A 13,907-nucleotide genomic window follows, 5' to 3' on the forward strand; every position below is an offset into this window, starting at 1 on the left:
TCTGTAGACTCCACAAGGCAGAGTTTGGGGGATAATTCTTTTTTTTTTTTTTAATCTTATCTCAGGAGTCATTTGCTTTCTGTTTACTCTTTTGCTGATTTATAATCGTCCCACCTGGTGCTTGTTTATCCCAGTGTTATACCAAGGGTGGGAGGAGGAAACATAGGAGAAGTCTGCCCCAATGAGGGAGGAGTATTTTATCACTGCACCTTGTTTGGAACTGTTAGAGCATGAAAATAATAAAAAGCAAACAGAATTTTCATCAGTTTTATTATTGTTTTTAAGTTCTCTCCACTCACACACACACACAGATCCACTGCTTGTTGCCTGAACGGGTGGCTCCCATTGCCTCCCTCCTTGGTGAGCTACTGGTTTACATACACACTCGCAGTGAGACTCAGAGTAATGTTGCCTCCACAGCACAGAGCTGTCTGAACACAACCAAACTGTCAAATCACACAGCTGCAAACCAGCCTCTTGTCTGTTGGCTGACAAAGACCCAGCCAGGTTCCCTGCCTGGCCAGACCCAGTGAATCCAACCTTCCTTTAATTCACAGGATGATTCTCAGTGGGTTGCCATAGTACCCACTTCCAAGCTGACCCCCTGCTGCGGGGGTGACCCTTTCCCCATCTGTCAGAGCCCTCCTGTCTGTTTTCCATGGAGCTCAATGCACTGCCTTATCTACCCCAACAAAAGAGATTCAACCTCAAGTTTTGTTTTGAAGGACCACAGGGCAGGGCCACATTTCTGCCAACTTCAGAAACAATACAGCTAATGCCCCTGCCTCCTGTTAACAAAGGCAGGCTATGGCCATTACCCTGCCAGTTGCGTCAAGGCTGCTAAAGAATGTTGTTTCCTACCAAGCTGCAGATGGGGAACCCCGTAGGGTGGCTGCTCAGGGCAACCTTGAACAACAAAGCAACAAGTCATTCAGTCTTTACTGAGGAGACTCACAAAGTAAAATCTGCCCAGGTAATTTTCAATCTGTCCATCAACACAGTGTCTGCTAGGCTTCTACTATCCATCCAGCTTGATGTCAAGTATCTCGGAAAGACAGAAGATTTGTTTGTTGTTTGTGCATTTTGGGAAAACAATCACGGTGAAATCTGTTGTCATAAGAGAAAGAAAGAAAGGGTCTGTCTTGCTCTCCAGAAAGCCTGGAACAGAAGGAAGCAAGAGGTTTGGTGAACTCCACTTTCTGGAAAAGAAAAAAAAAAGTCAGGCAACTGCGCTGCCAGTTATCTCAGGAAGAAGTCAGGAATGATACTAGAGCCATTGTGTACTAGCTTTTCAGGACTCTGGAACCTCTGTTACTCCAGCAGATTAGTTTTTTTAAATGAATGATGATTAGAAATAAAATCCTTAAAAGGGTCTGTGTTCTGGCTGAGGCTCTAGGAGGGAGAAGGAAGGTGGGGCCATCTTGTTCGACAGCCAGTGTTTGAGGAACAGAGCCCCCAAGAGCCGTGGGGGCATGGGGTGGATTGTGAGTGACGGACGACGGTCCCCCAACCTAGTGTGCTTCCTCCAGTTGCTGTAAAGTCCCCACTTTAAAGACTCTTTGGTTTCTAGGTGAATGTACGAAAAGTGTCCAATTATTTAAAATTATGTTAAAATGTATCCTTACAGCAGAGCAAAGAGTCGTCCCTCCGTGGATGTGACCGAGATCCATGATCTAGAGTAGCCCTCTATCCACAGCACACACACCATGAAGCTGAAGACAACACCCGCCCCCCACCCTGGAGGGGCAGACATGACCTGTCCCAGTACTACGGCAGCTGTTATCTGAGGAGTGTGAGCAAAGGTCTTTTGTTGCTCCTGCTGCGGAAGCTACCTCTTCACTCTCACGGCTTCTTCTGGGTCATTGCCCAACAGCCTGCATGTGCCAGAGGCAGCTCCAGGTGGGATCTGTAACCATGAATCACTCGGTTATGGGGACAGCTTGAGCAGAACGTGTCTTGCCGCCTTTCTCCAAGGGGGTGACATAGACAATGTGATTTCTCCTTATGTAAGCTGCATGCTGCCTGCCAGTCTGCCTATTTAAGGAAAACTTGTTTACTGGGTTATTCTTTTTGCTGGAATTAACTACCTTAAATATCCATTACATTCTGCAAGGTTAATTTGTGTTCAGGTTTTTCAAGGCTTTGGTCATGAAATCAGAGGCAGGAGGGTTTTTGATTTCTATTCTTTGGGGACCTCTTTCCCTGTTTACTCCTCTGGTAGGAGTCGTCCTGTCTCTCCCTTTGAAGCTCAGACAGAAGGAGGATATGAATAGAATAGCCTGTAAAGACTGTACGTCACCCACTCATTCCTTCAGGCCTGCTGTGTTTACAGCATCCATTCATTCATTAAGTAATTATTTAATGAGCACCTACTCTATGCTGAGCACTGGAGATAACCGCAGTGAACAAAACAGTCTCAGCCCTGAGGAAGCTACCCTCTAGTGGAGGAGATAAGTGTGGAATGTAATGGGTGCTGTGAAGAAAGACAAAGCTGGATACAGGATTAGACAGAGGTTGGTGGGAAGGTGTTTGTAAGGCCTTACAAACAGCCATGAAAAGAAGAGAAGCAAAAGGCAAAGGAGAAAAGGAAAGATATATCCATTTGAATGCAGAGTTCCAAAGAAGAGCAAGGAGAGATAAGAAAGCCTTCCTCAGTGATCAATGCAAAGAAATAGAGGAAAACAGCAGAATGGGAAAGACTAGAGATCTCTTCAAGAAGATTAGAGATACCAAGGGAACTTTTCATGCAAAGATGGGCACAATAAAGGACAGAAATGGTATGGACCTAACAGAAGCAGAAGATATTAAGAAGAGGTGGCAAGAATACACAGAAGAACTATACAAAAAAGATCTTCATGACCCAGATAATCACGATGGTGTGATCACTCACCTAAAGCCAGACATCCTGGAATGCAAAGTCAGGTGGGCCTTAGGAAGCATCACTATGAACAAAGCTAGTAGAGGTGATGGAATTCCAGTTGAGCTATGGAAAGATGATGCTGTGAAAGTGCTTCACTCAATATGCCAGCAAATTTGGAAAACTCAGCAGTGGCCACAGGACTGGAAAAGGTCAGTTTTCATTCCAATCCCAAAGAAAGGCAATGCCAAAGAATGCTCAAACTACCGCACAATTGCACTCATCTCACACACTAGAAAAGTAATGCTCAAAATTCCCAAGCCAGGCTTCAGCAGTATGTGAACCATGAAATTCCAGATGTTCAAGCTGGTTTTAGAAAAGGCAGAGGAACCAGAGATCAAATTGCCAATATCCAATGGATCATCGAAAAAGCAAGAGAGTTCCAGGAAAACATCCTCTTTTGCTTTATTGACTATGCCAAAGCCTTTGACTCTGTGGATCACAACAAACTGTGGAAAATTCTTGAAGAGATGGGACTAGCAAACCACCTTACCTTTCTCCTGAGAAAGCTTTATGCAGGTCAAGAAGCCACAGTTAGAACTGAACATGGAACAAATGTCTGGTTGACTGGTCCCAACTCGGAAAAGGAGTAAGTCAAGGCTGTATATTGTCACCCTGCTTATTTCACTTATATGCAGAGTACATCATGCGAAATGCTGGGCTGGATGAAGCACAAGCTGGAATAAATATTGCTAGGAGAAATATCAATAACGTCAGATATGCAGATGACACCACCCTTTTGGCAGAAACCAAAGGAGAACTAAAGAGCCTCTTGATGAAGGTGAAAGAGGAGAGTGAAAAAGTTGGCTTAAAGCATAACATTCAGAAAACTAAGATCATGGCATCTGGTCCAATCACTTCATGGGAAATAGATGGGCAAACAGTAGAAACAGTGGCAGACTTTATTTTTTGGGGCAGATGGTGGCTGCAGCCATGAAATTAAAAGATGCTTACTCCTTGGAAGAAAAGTTATGACCAATCTAGACAGCTTATTAAAAAGCAGAGACATTATTTTCCAACAAAGGTTGGTATAATCAAAGCTATGGTTTTTCCAGTAGTCATGTATGGTTGTAAAAGTTGGACCATAAAGAAAGCTGAGCACTGAAGATTTGATGCTTTTGAACTGTGGTGTTGGATAAGACTCTTGAGAGTCCTTTGGACTGCAAGGAGATCCAACCAGTCAATCCTAAAGGAAATCAGTCCTGAATATTCATTGGAGGGACTGATGCTGAAGCTGAAACTCCAATCCTTTGGCCACCTGATGCGAAGAACTAACTCATTGGAAAAGACACTGATGCTGGGAAAGATTGAAGGTGGGAGGAGAAGGGAACGACAGAGGATGAGATGGTTGGATGGCATCATTGACTCAATGGACATGAGTCTGAGTAAACTCCAGAAGTTGGTGATGGACCGGGAGGCTTGGGGTGCTGCAGTCCATGGAGTCGCAGAGTCAGACACGACTGAGTGACTGAACTGAACTGGTGGGGAGGTAGGATGATCAGATGGAATTCTCTGAGGACAGAAGGACACGAGATGAAGAGGCAGCCCAGGCAGCCAGGAGAGCCAGTGCAAAGGTCGGAAGCACAAGAGTCCTCGTGCTCATGGAATAGCGCTGCTCTCGTACCGAACAGTGTCACTGAGATTTTGGCAGGACCTGGTATCTGACAGTTACCTGAGCAGACCCCTAAGTCCAAGAGTTCAAGAGGACAGGCCCAGATCTTGAAATTCCTCTGTTAGTCTTTGGGTTTTGGCCACAAGGGCATATAGGTCCCTGAGAAGTGGCTTTTGTGATTATCATTATGTCCTGGGACTAAATTTCAGAGCCCTAAGAACAATGGTTTCAGGGAGTCAATTCAGTATCATGTTGGGAAAGCAAAACCATTTTGCAGCATGTACTATCTGGTAAAGAAGGAAGGGACAGGAAATTGCAGAGTTCCTGTGCTATAGTGGATCATTTATCTTCTGGTGCCTCAGTTTCCTTAATTGTAAAAGATGTGAAATAATACCTACTTAGAGAGACAGTGAAAGCAAAAAAGTGCTTGGGACATGTAGATATTTGACAAATGTTTGTTCTCACCAGCACACTGACCATTATCTAAGAATTTTATTTTAAAGGTTTTATTTCTAATCACATTGTGGAAATAGGATGTTTTTAAGAGAAAAAATACTTAAGTTTAAAAGTGTTAATAGCTTCTGAGAACTTGAGCCTACCTCCAAACAACAAAGATGAGGAAAATACCCTTATCTTCTTTAATAAGTCTATAAGCAAGAACCACAGACGTGGTCTGGACCCATGTTTGAATTTGTCCCCATGAAACCTGCATTTTATATTATCTGATTGTTTAAAACCAGAGTTTGGAAAATAAGCGCCTCCCTAGCAAACACTGATACAGCAGAGTTACTTTACCAGCTCAAACACAAGTGCAGTGGAAACTAATTAATCCTGGAAAGTAAACTCCTGGAAGCCATATTGTCCATAATCAGGAATAGTGCTTAAAGTGAGAAGCAGCTGAGCTTCATGGTTAAGAGCGCCAGTTCTGGAATCAGACCTTAGTGCAAACCATATGACCTTGGGTTTCACTTCTCTTAGCCTCGGTTTCCTCACCTGCAAAGTAAGGATGATAAGAATGTCTCATTAGGTGGTTCTGAAAAGTAAATGAGATCATGAATATAAAGCATTTAATGTAATTCTCAGCACTATAGTAGGAGCTTATTAAAATGTTATTAGTGTAACCTGAGTGTACTGAGTCCTGCAACCTTCAGGAGCGTGATACTGAGACAACAGGTCGAAAAAAGCCTCTGAAGAAGGTGAATTTTGAGTCAAGCCCCGAGTGATGCAAAGGACCAAATAGGCCTTGTGAGGCTCTAAGCAGTACTCGGAGTAGAGGCAGAAGAAACACTAAGCGTAAAGGCCACCCCAGTGTGCATAGAGGGCCAGCAAAGTGCTGGGAGTTTGGTGAGGGAAGGGGCTTTGGAAGAAGATGCTGTCCAAAGGGTAATGAGGAAACTTGCAAGCAGGAATAATAAATCTGGGTTTCATTCTAAATATGATGAGAAGTTAAAGTCTGGAGTTTCAGACATCTTGAGTCCAAAATGCTCTTTGGCTATTCAGGGAAAATGTTCCGGGCAATTGAATATTGAACCTGGAGCTCAAGGAACAGGTAGGTAGGGGTTGTACTGCAAATGTATGACTTATCAGCTTTTTATTAACCCTTCAAGCCAAAGAACTGAATGGAATGACTGAAGGAAAGATTATAGGCAGAGAAGAGGGCTGAGGCCTGGCCAGGGGCTCTGACTTTTAGAAGACAGAAAGAAGGAATATTCAGCCCAGAAGACTGAGAAGGAGCAGCCAATGGGGTGAATGAAAACTTGAGTGAAATAACCTGGAATCCGAGGGCTGAAAATGCCTTCGGAAGGAAAGAAACTGCAGAGAAGCCTATTCTGATGAGGATGGCAATGTGGATCCAGCAAGATGGCGGCCAGCGGTAACGCTGGGTGAGCAGGTCTGGCGGATTGGTTGGTGGCTACAGAATAGTGACTGGAAAAGGTTAACAAGAGAAGGGAAAATCCCGAGAGAGACTAGGAGAGGAGGAAGCAGAGGCAAAAGGTCTACGTGTATTAATTTGCTAGGGCTCATGACAAAGTGCCACACACTGGGTGGCTTAAACACTAGATATTTATTTCCTCACAGTTCTTGAGACTTGGAAGTCCAGGATCAAGGTGTAGGCAGGCAGGGTTGATTTTTTTCCTGGGGCCTCTCACCCTGACTTGCAGGTGGTGGCCTTCCCTCTGTGTGTGTCCTAATATTCTCTTCTGGTGAGGACACCAGTCATTTTGGACGGAGGCCCACTCAGACTGCCTCCGTTTAACTTAATCACCTCTGGAAAGGCCATTTTAGGAATGTAGTCACATTCTGAGGTGCTAGGGTTTATGGCTTCAACATATGGATTTCAGGGCAAGGGGGCACTTATCACTGAGCAATTCCTTTTCAGGAATTTTGCTGTGAAGGGGAGCAAAGGGCTGCACTGGAGGTGACAGGGGAGACAGGGAGGTTTCGTCTTTATTTTGGATTTTTGCCCTGGGAGAAGTTCCAGCCACCGGTACTGCTGGTGAGAAAGGCACGACAGAGAAGCTGAGACCACTGTGAGGGAGAGAGGGGGTCAGTACAAAGTCCTCAAAGCTCTGAGAGGGGATGTGATCAAGAGGTGTGAAATGACTTACCCAGATCACTAACTTGTGAGTGGTGGGGCTTGCACTCGACCCAGAGACTCATGGTCTCACCAGCTACTTTTCAATACCAGCAATAACTGTACGAATTCCCCAGGAAAGGAGCAGAGGATCACAATGGAGTAAACACAATCATGCCTGGACTTACAGCTGCCCCAGCTGCCTACTAGCCCTGCACTCAGGGGTTGGCCGGGTCCACAGAAGGGGAAGGAGGAGAAGTAGGTGAGGCTCTGTCCGACTGATCAATGAGCTGAAACACCCCCAGAAAGTCCAGTTCCACCGTGGTTGAATATTTGGAATCTGTGACCCAGAACTGGCCTATTTATTTGAACTGAACTGGGCTTCAGGTCACCACCAGTTTCAGCCAGTTACATCATCACCTTTTCACATGCAGATTGCTACCCTCTTTCACAAGCCCAAGGAACGCGTGGCTTTGTGATTTTGCTTTTACAAGCTCTCTTATCACAGCATGTATGTGTTGGAGCCCAGATGTTAAACAAATCAATCAGTAAATAAACCTTGGCTTCACATTTTGTACAAAGTTAACTGACGCATGGACACACAGTCTACGCTGCTCACAGCCTCTATGTCACGGGGTCTCTGAGTGAAAACACTTCATTCTTTTTTTTTTTTTTTAACTGCTTTATTGAGATATAGTTCAACTGTTATAAATTCCCCTCATTTAAATTGTACATTCACTGATTTTTACTGTATTCACAGAGTTGTCAGCACTTCCTTCCTGACACTGTGGTTTTCACCTGAGCAGACAGGTCACACTCCCAGTGTTGGTACACCTCTGCTATTTTAATCATGGCCAGTTCCTACCCTGAGAAGGTTACCTGAAGGCAAATGTAGGTCTGACTGTGACTTCCCTGGTGCCTAGTGAGCAGCTGATGAACTGGCCAAGTTCACTGGTAAAGACCACTCAGTGTCTGTTACATGGGAGACTGTTGTGGAATAAATAGATTGAGTGAGCAGGTTTTACTACAGGGAGGCATGGACACTCTACTTGGAACTCAGACAATGAGGTCTCAGTATGTTTAATCCCAACGGCGGAACACCAAATCCCTTACAATTGTTCCACATCTTCTTACCAACCCTTTCCCCCAAATGCTCCATTTCATTATCCTCCAAAGTATTTGTTTTGAAACTACATACGTCCTCCTTCCTCTCATGGAAACCACCTGTAGCAGCAACCACTGGGACTGCTGCAAACATTTGTTTTTGATAGCAGTGTATTTTGAACGTCTGTGGTTTCAATTTCTATTTTTGTCCCTTACTGTCATAACTTTTTGATCTTTTTATGCCTTTTATGGGTAGTTTTGCTTTTCCCAAGCATTTGCAATCTGCTGAATGTGTCAGCTACATAAACTGTGAACTAAGAAATTTATAATTTCAAAATCAGTATAACTGTCCATGACTTACAGCTCTCAAGATGTTTCCATCTACAATATTTAAGTTGATCCTCACAACAACTCAATGGTCATAAAACCAAGGTTTCCTGGCTGGTCAGCAACAAAAGTTATAGTAAAAAATGGGTGATTTGAATTCTAGTCTAGGATTTTCTCCTTCCAGAACACTGGCCATCATATATGACTATGGTTCTCCAAGTTTAGCTGAATCAGAATTGTTGAGGGGGCTTGATACAACAAAGATTGTGAGCTCCACCCCCAGCATGTCTGATTCAGTAGGTCTGGGCTGAGAGCCAAGAATGTTATTCACATCCAAGCTCCTCCACTTTCTCCCCTGCCTTCCCCTTCTAGCTTCCCTTGCAGCTAGGGGTGGTCATGTGACATATTCTGGCCAATGAGATGTGAGGAGAAGTCTGGGAAAACCTGTGCTTTCCTAATGCAAAAGGGACATACTTGGCCCTTCTCCCTTCCTACTTCTTCTTGTTTAGAACTCATATGTAGTGCTTGGAGGTACAGCAGCATTTATGACCAACATGCTGAAACTGGCAGGACAGGAAGATAGGAAGAGGCTGGGTCTCTGACAGCCCTTGGTTGCTTATCTCCAGATTTCTCTTCAAGTGAGAAAAATAAATCTCTGTTTAAGCCACTGTAGTCAGGTTCTCTGTTACTTGTAGTCAAAAGCATACCTACTCAATACAGAGAAAGAAGGCTAGAAGGGTGAATGAGAATCTGGGGCACTGCATGAGAAATGGCACTTTAATGAGCATTTGTGAGGCCCTCTTCTGTGGCTGACATTGTGCCAGGTGAATGAGACATGGCTCCTGTTGAAAAGGCCACCATGTAAATGCACAAATAATAACACACGCGAATATTACTCAACCCATAAAAAGGAACCATGTTGGGTCATTTGTAGAGATGTGGATGAACCTAGAGTCTGTCATACAGAGTGAAGTAAGTCAGAAAGAGAAAAGCAAATAGTATATGTTAACGCATATGTGTGGAATCTAGAAAAATGGTACAGATGAACCTATATGCAAGGAGTAAAGATGAAGGTGTAGACAACACACATGTAGACAGGCAGAGGGGAAGGGGAAGGGGGGATGAATTGGGAGATTGTGACTGGCATACATACACCACCATGTGTGAAATAGCTAATTAGTAGGAACCTGCTGTATACCATGGGGAGCTCGGTTTGGTGCCAAAGAGGTGGGATGGGAGGTGGAAGTGGGAGAGAGGTCCAAGAGGGAGGGGATATATATATGCATATATATGTGTGTACGTAAACATATATGTATACATATACTTTCATTTCATTGTACAGCAGAAACTAACACAACATCGTAAAGCAACTATACCCCGAAAAGTTTAAACAACAAAAAACATATGATAAGCACAAAGGTAGAAGCGAAATGTTTGGGAAACCCAGACAAAGAATGTTTCCTAGGGAGGTCAGCGAAGGCGCCCAGGAGGTAACATTTTAGCAAAGTCCTGAAGATACATAAAATTGCCAGAGAAGAGGGAGGTAAAAAAAGCTCTATGTACTGTGTACTTCTCACCCTTACCTTTAGGGGCCAGAGGCTGGCCCGGCTGGGGGTATACTGGGACAAACTTCCAGCAGAGTACACAGCTATGCAGGAAGCTCAAAGTTCAATGAACCAGGAGTGAAGTTGTCAGGATTGGCAGGAACTCCTTGTCGCAGTTCAGGGAGCCAGAAATCTGGGGCTGAAAGACCAGAGCAAGAGATCAGAGGGCACATGGGCAAGGGCAGGGCAGGAACCCGATAAGATGGGCAGACTTGCTTCTCAAGCAGGTGAGAAACTTAGGGCACCAAACACCCCATTTCATGATTTCTTATCATTCAACTTCATTTTCACTCTCAGCCCCCATCCTGTTAGGCTTGCAGGAAATTAAATCTTAGTCTTTCCTGTGGCTTCCCCCTGCACCCAGGCTCTGATGAAATCCTGGTCTGTTACTCAGCCAGCAGTGCCCTGCATTCCCCTTTGCTGCTGTCTCTGTGACACACGAACCCTGGCTGCAGGACCCCATCGCCCTGAGGTATCATGACTATTTCCACCAACTGCCCGATACATCCTCCGGTGCTTCTAGAAAGCAGGACTCAGGTCCCTGCTGCTGGCGGGCCCCAGAAGCCCCTCTTTCCTCTCCCCAGGCTGAGGCATCTCTTCTTGGTTTGGAGGAAATATCTCCCTCTGGTCAGTTTCCGCTAGGGATATATCCTCCCCACCCGCATCCCTATGCAGCTCAGCTGACTTAGGGCTGGGGAAAGACGAGCCAGGAAGGGAAGTGTCTGCAAGCCAACCCTGTTCCCCTGAGACTGGAGCAGACCCTTTTAGAATGGGGGAAGGCAACAGGGGAAATGCAGGGAGAAAAGTTTAAACTTTCAATTATTGGGCCACATATTAATGGTGGTGGTGTGGTTTAAGGGGCCCCACACACACATCCCAGGAGGTGTGGTGACAGAGTCAGGGAAAGCCTGAGATGTCTGGAGAATGGTGAGTACCTGGGGAGGAGGAGGGGACACCTTGGAGGACCATTTGTAGAATTTGGATTTTATTTTGTTGGCAACAGAATTCAGGGAAGGTCAATATGCTGTGTTGACACAAAACTTCTTTTCTTTTTGGCAGTGCTGCACAGCATGTGAAATTTCCCCAATCAGGGATCAAACCTGTGCCCCCTGCACCACCAAGATCTTTTTTTCTTGTTTGTTTTAAAGGGGCAGCTCTGATGGAAGATAAGTTGTGGAGAGCCTGTGCTTGGCCACAGGAATAAGCCAGACAAAGGCGAGTGAGAATTTAAATCAGGGAGACAGAAAAGTGCCACCACGGTTCTGGGATAAAAGCAACAGAGAATCTGGTCACTGATGGCCTTTGATGGAATAAGGTGGACTAACAAAGAGACAAGTTGAAGGAGAGTCCAAGGTTTCTAGCTGTGAGTACAGAGTAAAGCCATTTACCTGGAGGTGAGAGGACAGAAGGCAGAGGAGAGGATGGGAAGGGTGACGGGGAGGAGAGAACTAAACATATTTAGCACTGGTTTTATGCCAGGCATTGTTTCTGTATATTTTTGTCATAAAAACCTACTTATGAAAGTAGTGGTATTATGTTCATTTCACAGGTGAGAAGGCTAAGGCTTAGAGGTACTGCTGTTCACCGAGGGTTGCTTAGAGAGTAACAGAGTCAGGGTTGGAAATGATACCTACCTGACCTCAGAATCCATGCCATCCCCACCTGCTTCTAAGTGCCCCCCAGTGGGGATATCTGAGTCCCTTGGGAGCTTGGGAGATAGGCAGAAGGTGCAGGCATCAGTTTGGGAGTCTTTATTATGCAGATGGTTCCTGAAACAGTGGGGGCAGATGAGACCAGCTGGGAGAAGTGTGTGGCACAAAAAGAGAAGACAAGGACAGACCCTGGGGAAGTTCACAGTTAAGGGTTGCATCAGCTCCACTGCTGACAACAGATTTTCATTTTCTCATAACAGAAGTCCTGATGGGGCTCCCAGTATGGTGGCTTCATTAGAGAGCCAGGCGCTTGTTTTTTCCTTTCGCCATATTTAATGTGTGCATTTCCCCCTCGAATTTACCTCAATCACAAAACAGCTGCTTTAGGTCCCGCTATCCCATTTCAGGCAGATGGAAAGCAGAAGAGGCCAAGAGAAAAGTGTATCTTCCCGCCAAGTGAGCCTGCTTTTAAGAAAGTCTTTCTAGGAGACCTACTCCATAATTTCTGCTTACATTGGCCAGAATTTAGTCACTTGACCTAGCTTCAAGGGAGGCGAGGTGATGCAGTTCTTTAGATAGGCCTCTTACTGCTCCAACTAAATTGTGGTTCTTTTAAAAAAAATTTTTTTTTCTTTTTCTTTTTGGCCACGCTGGGTCTTCATTGTTGCAAGCAGGTTTTCTCTAGTTGTGGTGAGCCGTGAGCAGGGGCTACTCTCTGTTGCTGTGCTCAGGTGTCTTATTTCTGCAGCTTCTTTTGTTGCAGAGCATGGGCTCTGTGGCGTGCGGGCTTCCCTAGTTGTGGCTCTCGGGCTCTAGAGCACAGGCTCGGTAGCCATGGTGCATGGGCTTAGTTGCTCCATGGTATGTGGTATCTTAGTTCCTGGGCCAGGAATCAAACCCTGCACTGGCAGGTGGATTCTCAACCAGTGGACCACCAGGGAAGTCCTAAATTGTGGCTCTTTTGGTTGAGAAGAAGGGAGAATGGAACCTGGGTAGACAACTGTAATCTCTGCCGTAATGAGGTAGGCAGAGGAAAGAAGAAGATAAAGAACATTTGGGGGTAGGGCAGAGAATGACGCTATAACAAATGTAATAGTTAGGATGCTTTTAGTTTCAAGTTATTGAAAACTCAGCTCAAGCTAGCTTAAACTTTGCTCATATAACCAAAAAAATGTAGAGTAGAGCACGTATGCTGGCCGGGGCTCTGGTTTTGCATATTTTCCTGGCTCTGCCCGCTCTTCGTTGGCCTTGCCTTCTAGTTGGCTTCACAAAGGGTAGTAAAATGGCTGAAATAGTTCCAGACTCACACATGCACACCACATTGTCTAGAGCAAGACAGGCCATCTTTTTAGCACGAGTCCTGAAATTCATTCATTCACTCAAAAATATTGCTGGGTATTACAGTATGCACTTTTCTAGATGTTGGGGATAATGTCAATCAAGCAGATGGATTCTGGCCCCACTGGACTGTTTGAGTCATCTATTGCTGTGTGACATGTTTTTCCAAAACTGAGTGTCATAAGACAACTAACATTTGTTATTTCCCAGTTTCTGTGGGTCAGAAATTTGGCCATGGCCTGACTGGGGGACTCTCCCAAGGCTGTAATTAAGATATTAGCTGGGGCTGCTGGGGGGACCTGTTACCTGCTCATTTGTGTGCTATTAGCCTCGGGTCATCACTGACTGTTGGCCGGAGATATCAGTTCCTGGCAATGTGGGCCTGTCCTCTGGGCTGAGGGTTGAGGCGAGGGGAGGTAGGATAATTAGTGGTTTCTGTAACCTAATCTTGGAAGTGACCTCCCATCATCTTTTCCAGGTTTCATCTGTTTTGAAATAAGTCACTAGGTTAAGCTTACACTCAAGGGAAGGGCATTACCTCAGGGCATGAATACTGGAAGGTGGGGGTCATGGAGAACCACTTTGAGGCTCTCTACCCCAGGGCTGTATTCTAGTCAGTGGAAATGGAGAGCAGACACTATATCCTATGTAAGTGACAACAAGTGTAATGGAGAAAAATAAAGCAGAATGAGGGAGGGCGTCCCTCACGAGATGACTCTTGAGTAGCGTCTAAAGCAGCCAAGGAAGTGAGCCATGGATGTCTGTGGAGGAGCATTTC

General features: G+C 45.1%; 2 long non-coding RNA genes across 2 annotated transcripts in view; one reads left to right on the plus strand and one right to left on the minus strand.

The window, feature by feature from the left end:
* Nucleotides 1–5,200: 5,200 nt before the first annotated feature.
* Nucleotides 5,201–10,723, minus strand: LOC112579124. Its single transcript, XR_003103536.3, has 3 exons — nucleotides 10,584–10,723; nucleotides 10,119–10,278; nucleotides 5,201–5,522 (listed from the first exon to the last, which is right to left on the minus strand). It is a non-coding gene; the product is annotated as an uncharacterized LOC112579124 (long non-coding RNA).
* Nucleotides 5,688–13,907, plus strand: part of LOC102398252 — a 62,323-nt gene continuing 54,103 nt past the window's right edge. The window contains exon 1 of the long non-coding RNA XR_003103535.3: nucleotides 5,688–11,502. This is a non-coding gene — a long non-coding RNA (uncharacterized LOC102398252). The remainder of the gene's footprint in view (nucleotides 11,503–13,907) is intronic.

This window comes from Bubalus bubalis, chromosome 15 (assembly GCF_019923935.1).
Source record: "Bubalus bubalis isolate 160015118507 breed Murrah chromosome 15, NDDB_SH_1, whole genome shotgun sequence".
Lineage (NCBI taxonomy): Eukaryota > Metazoa > Chordata > Mammalia > Artiodactyla > Bovidae > Bubalus > Bubalus bubalis.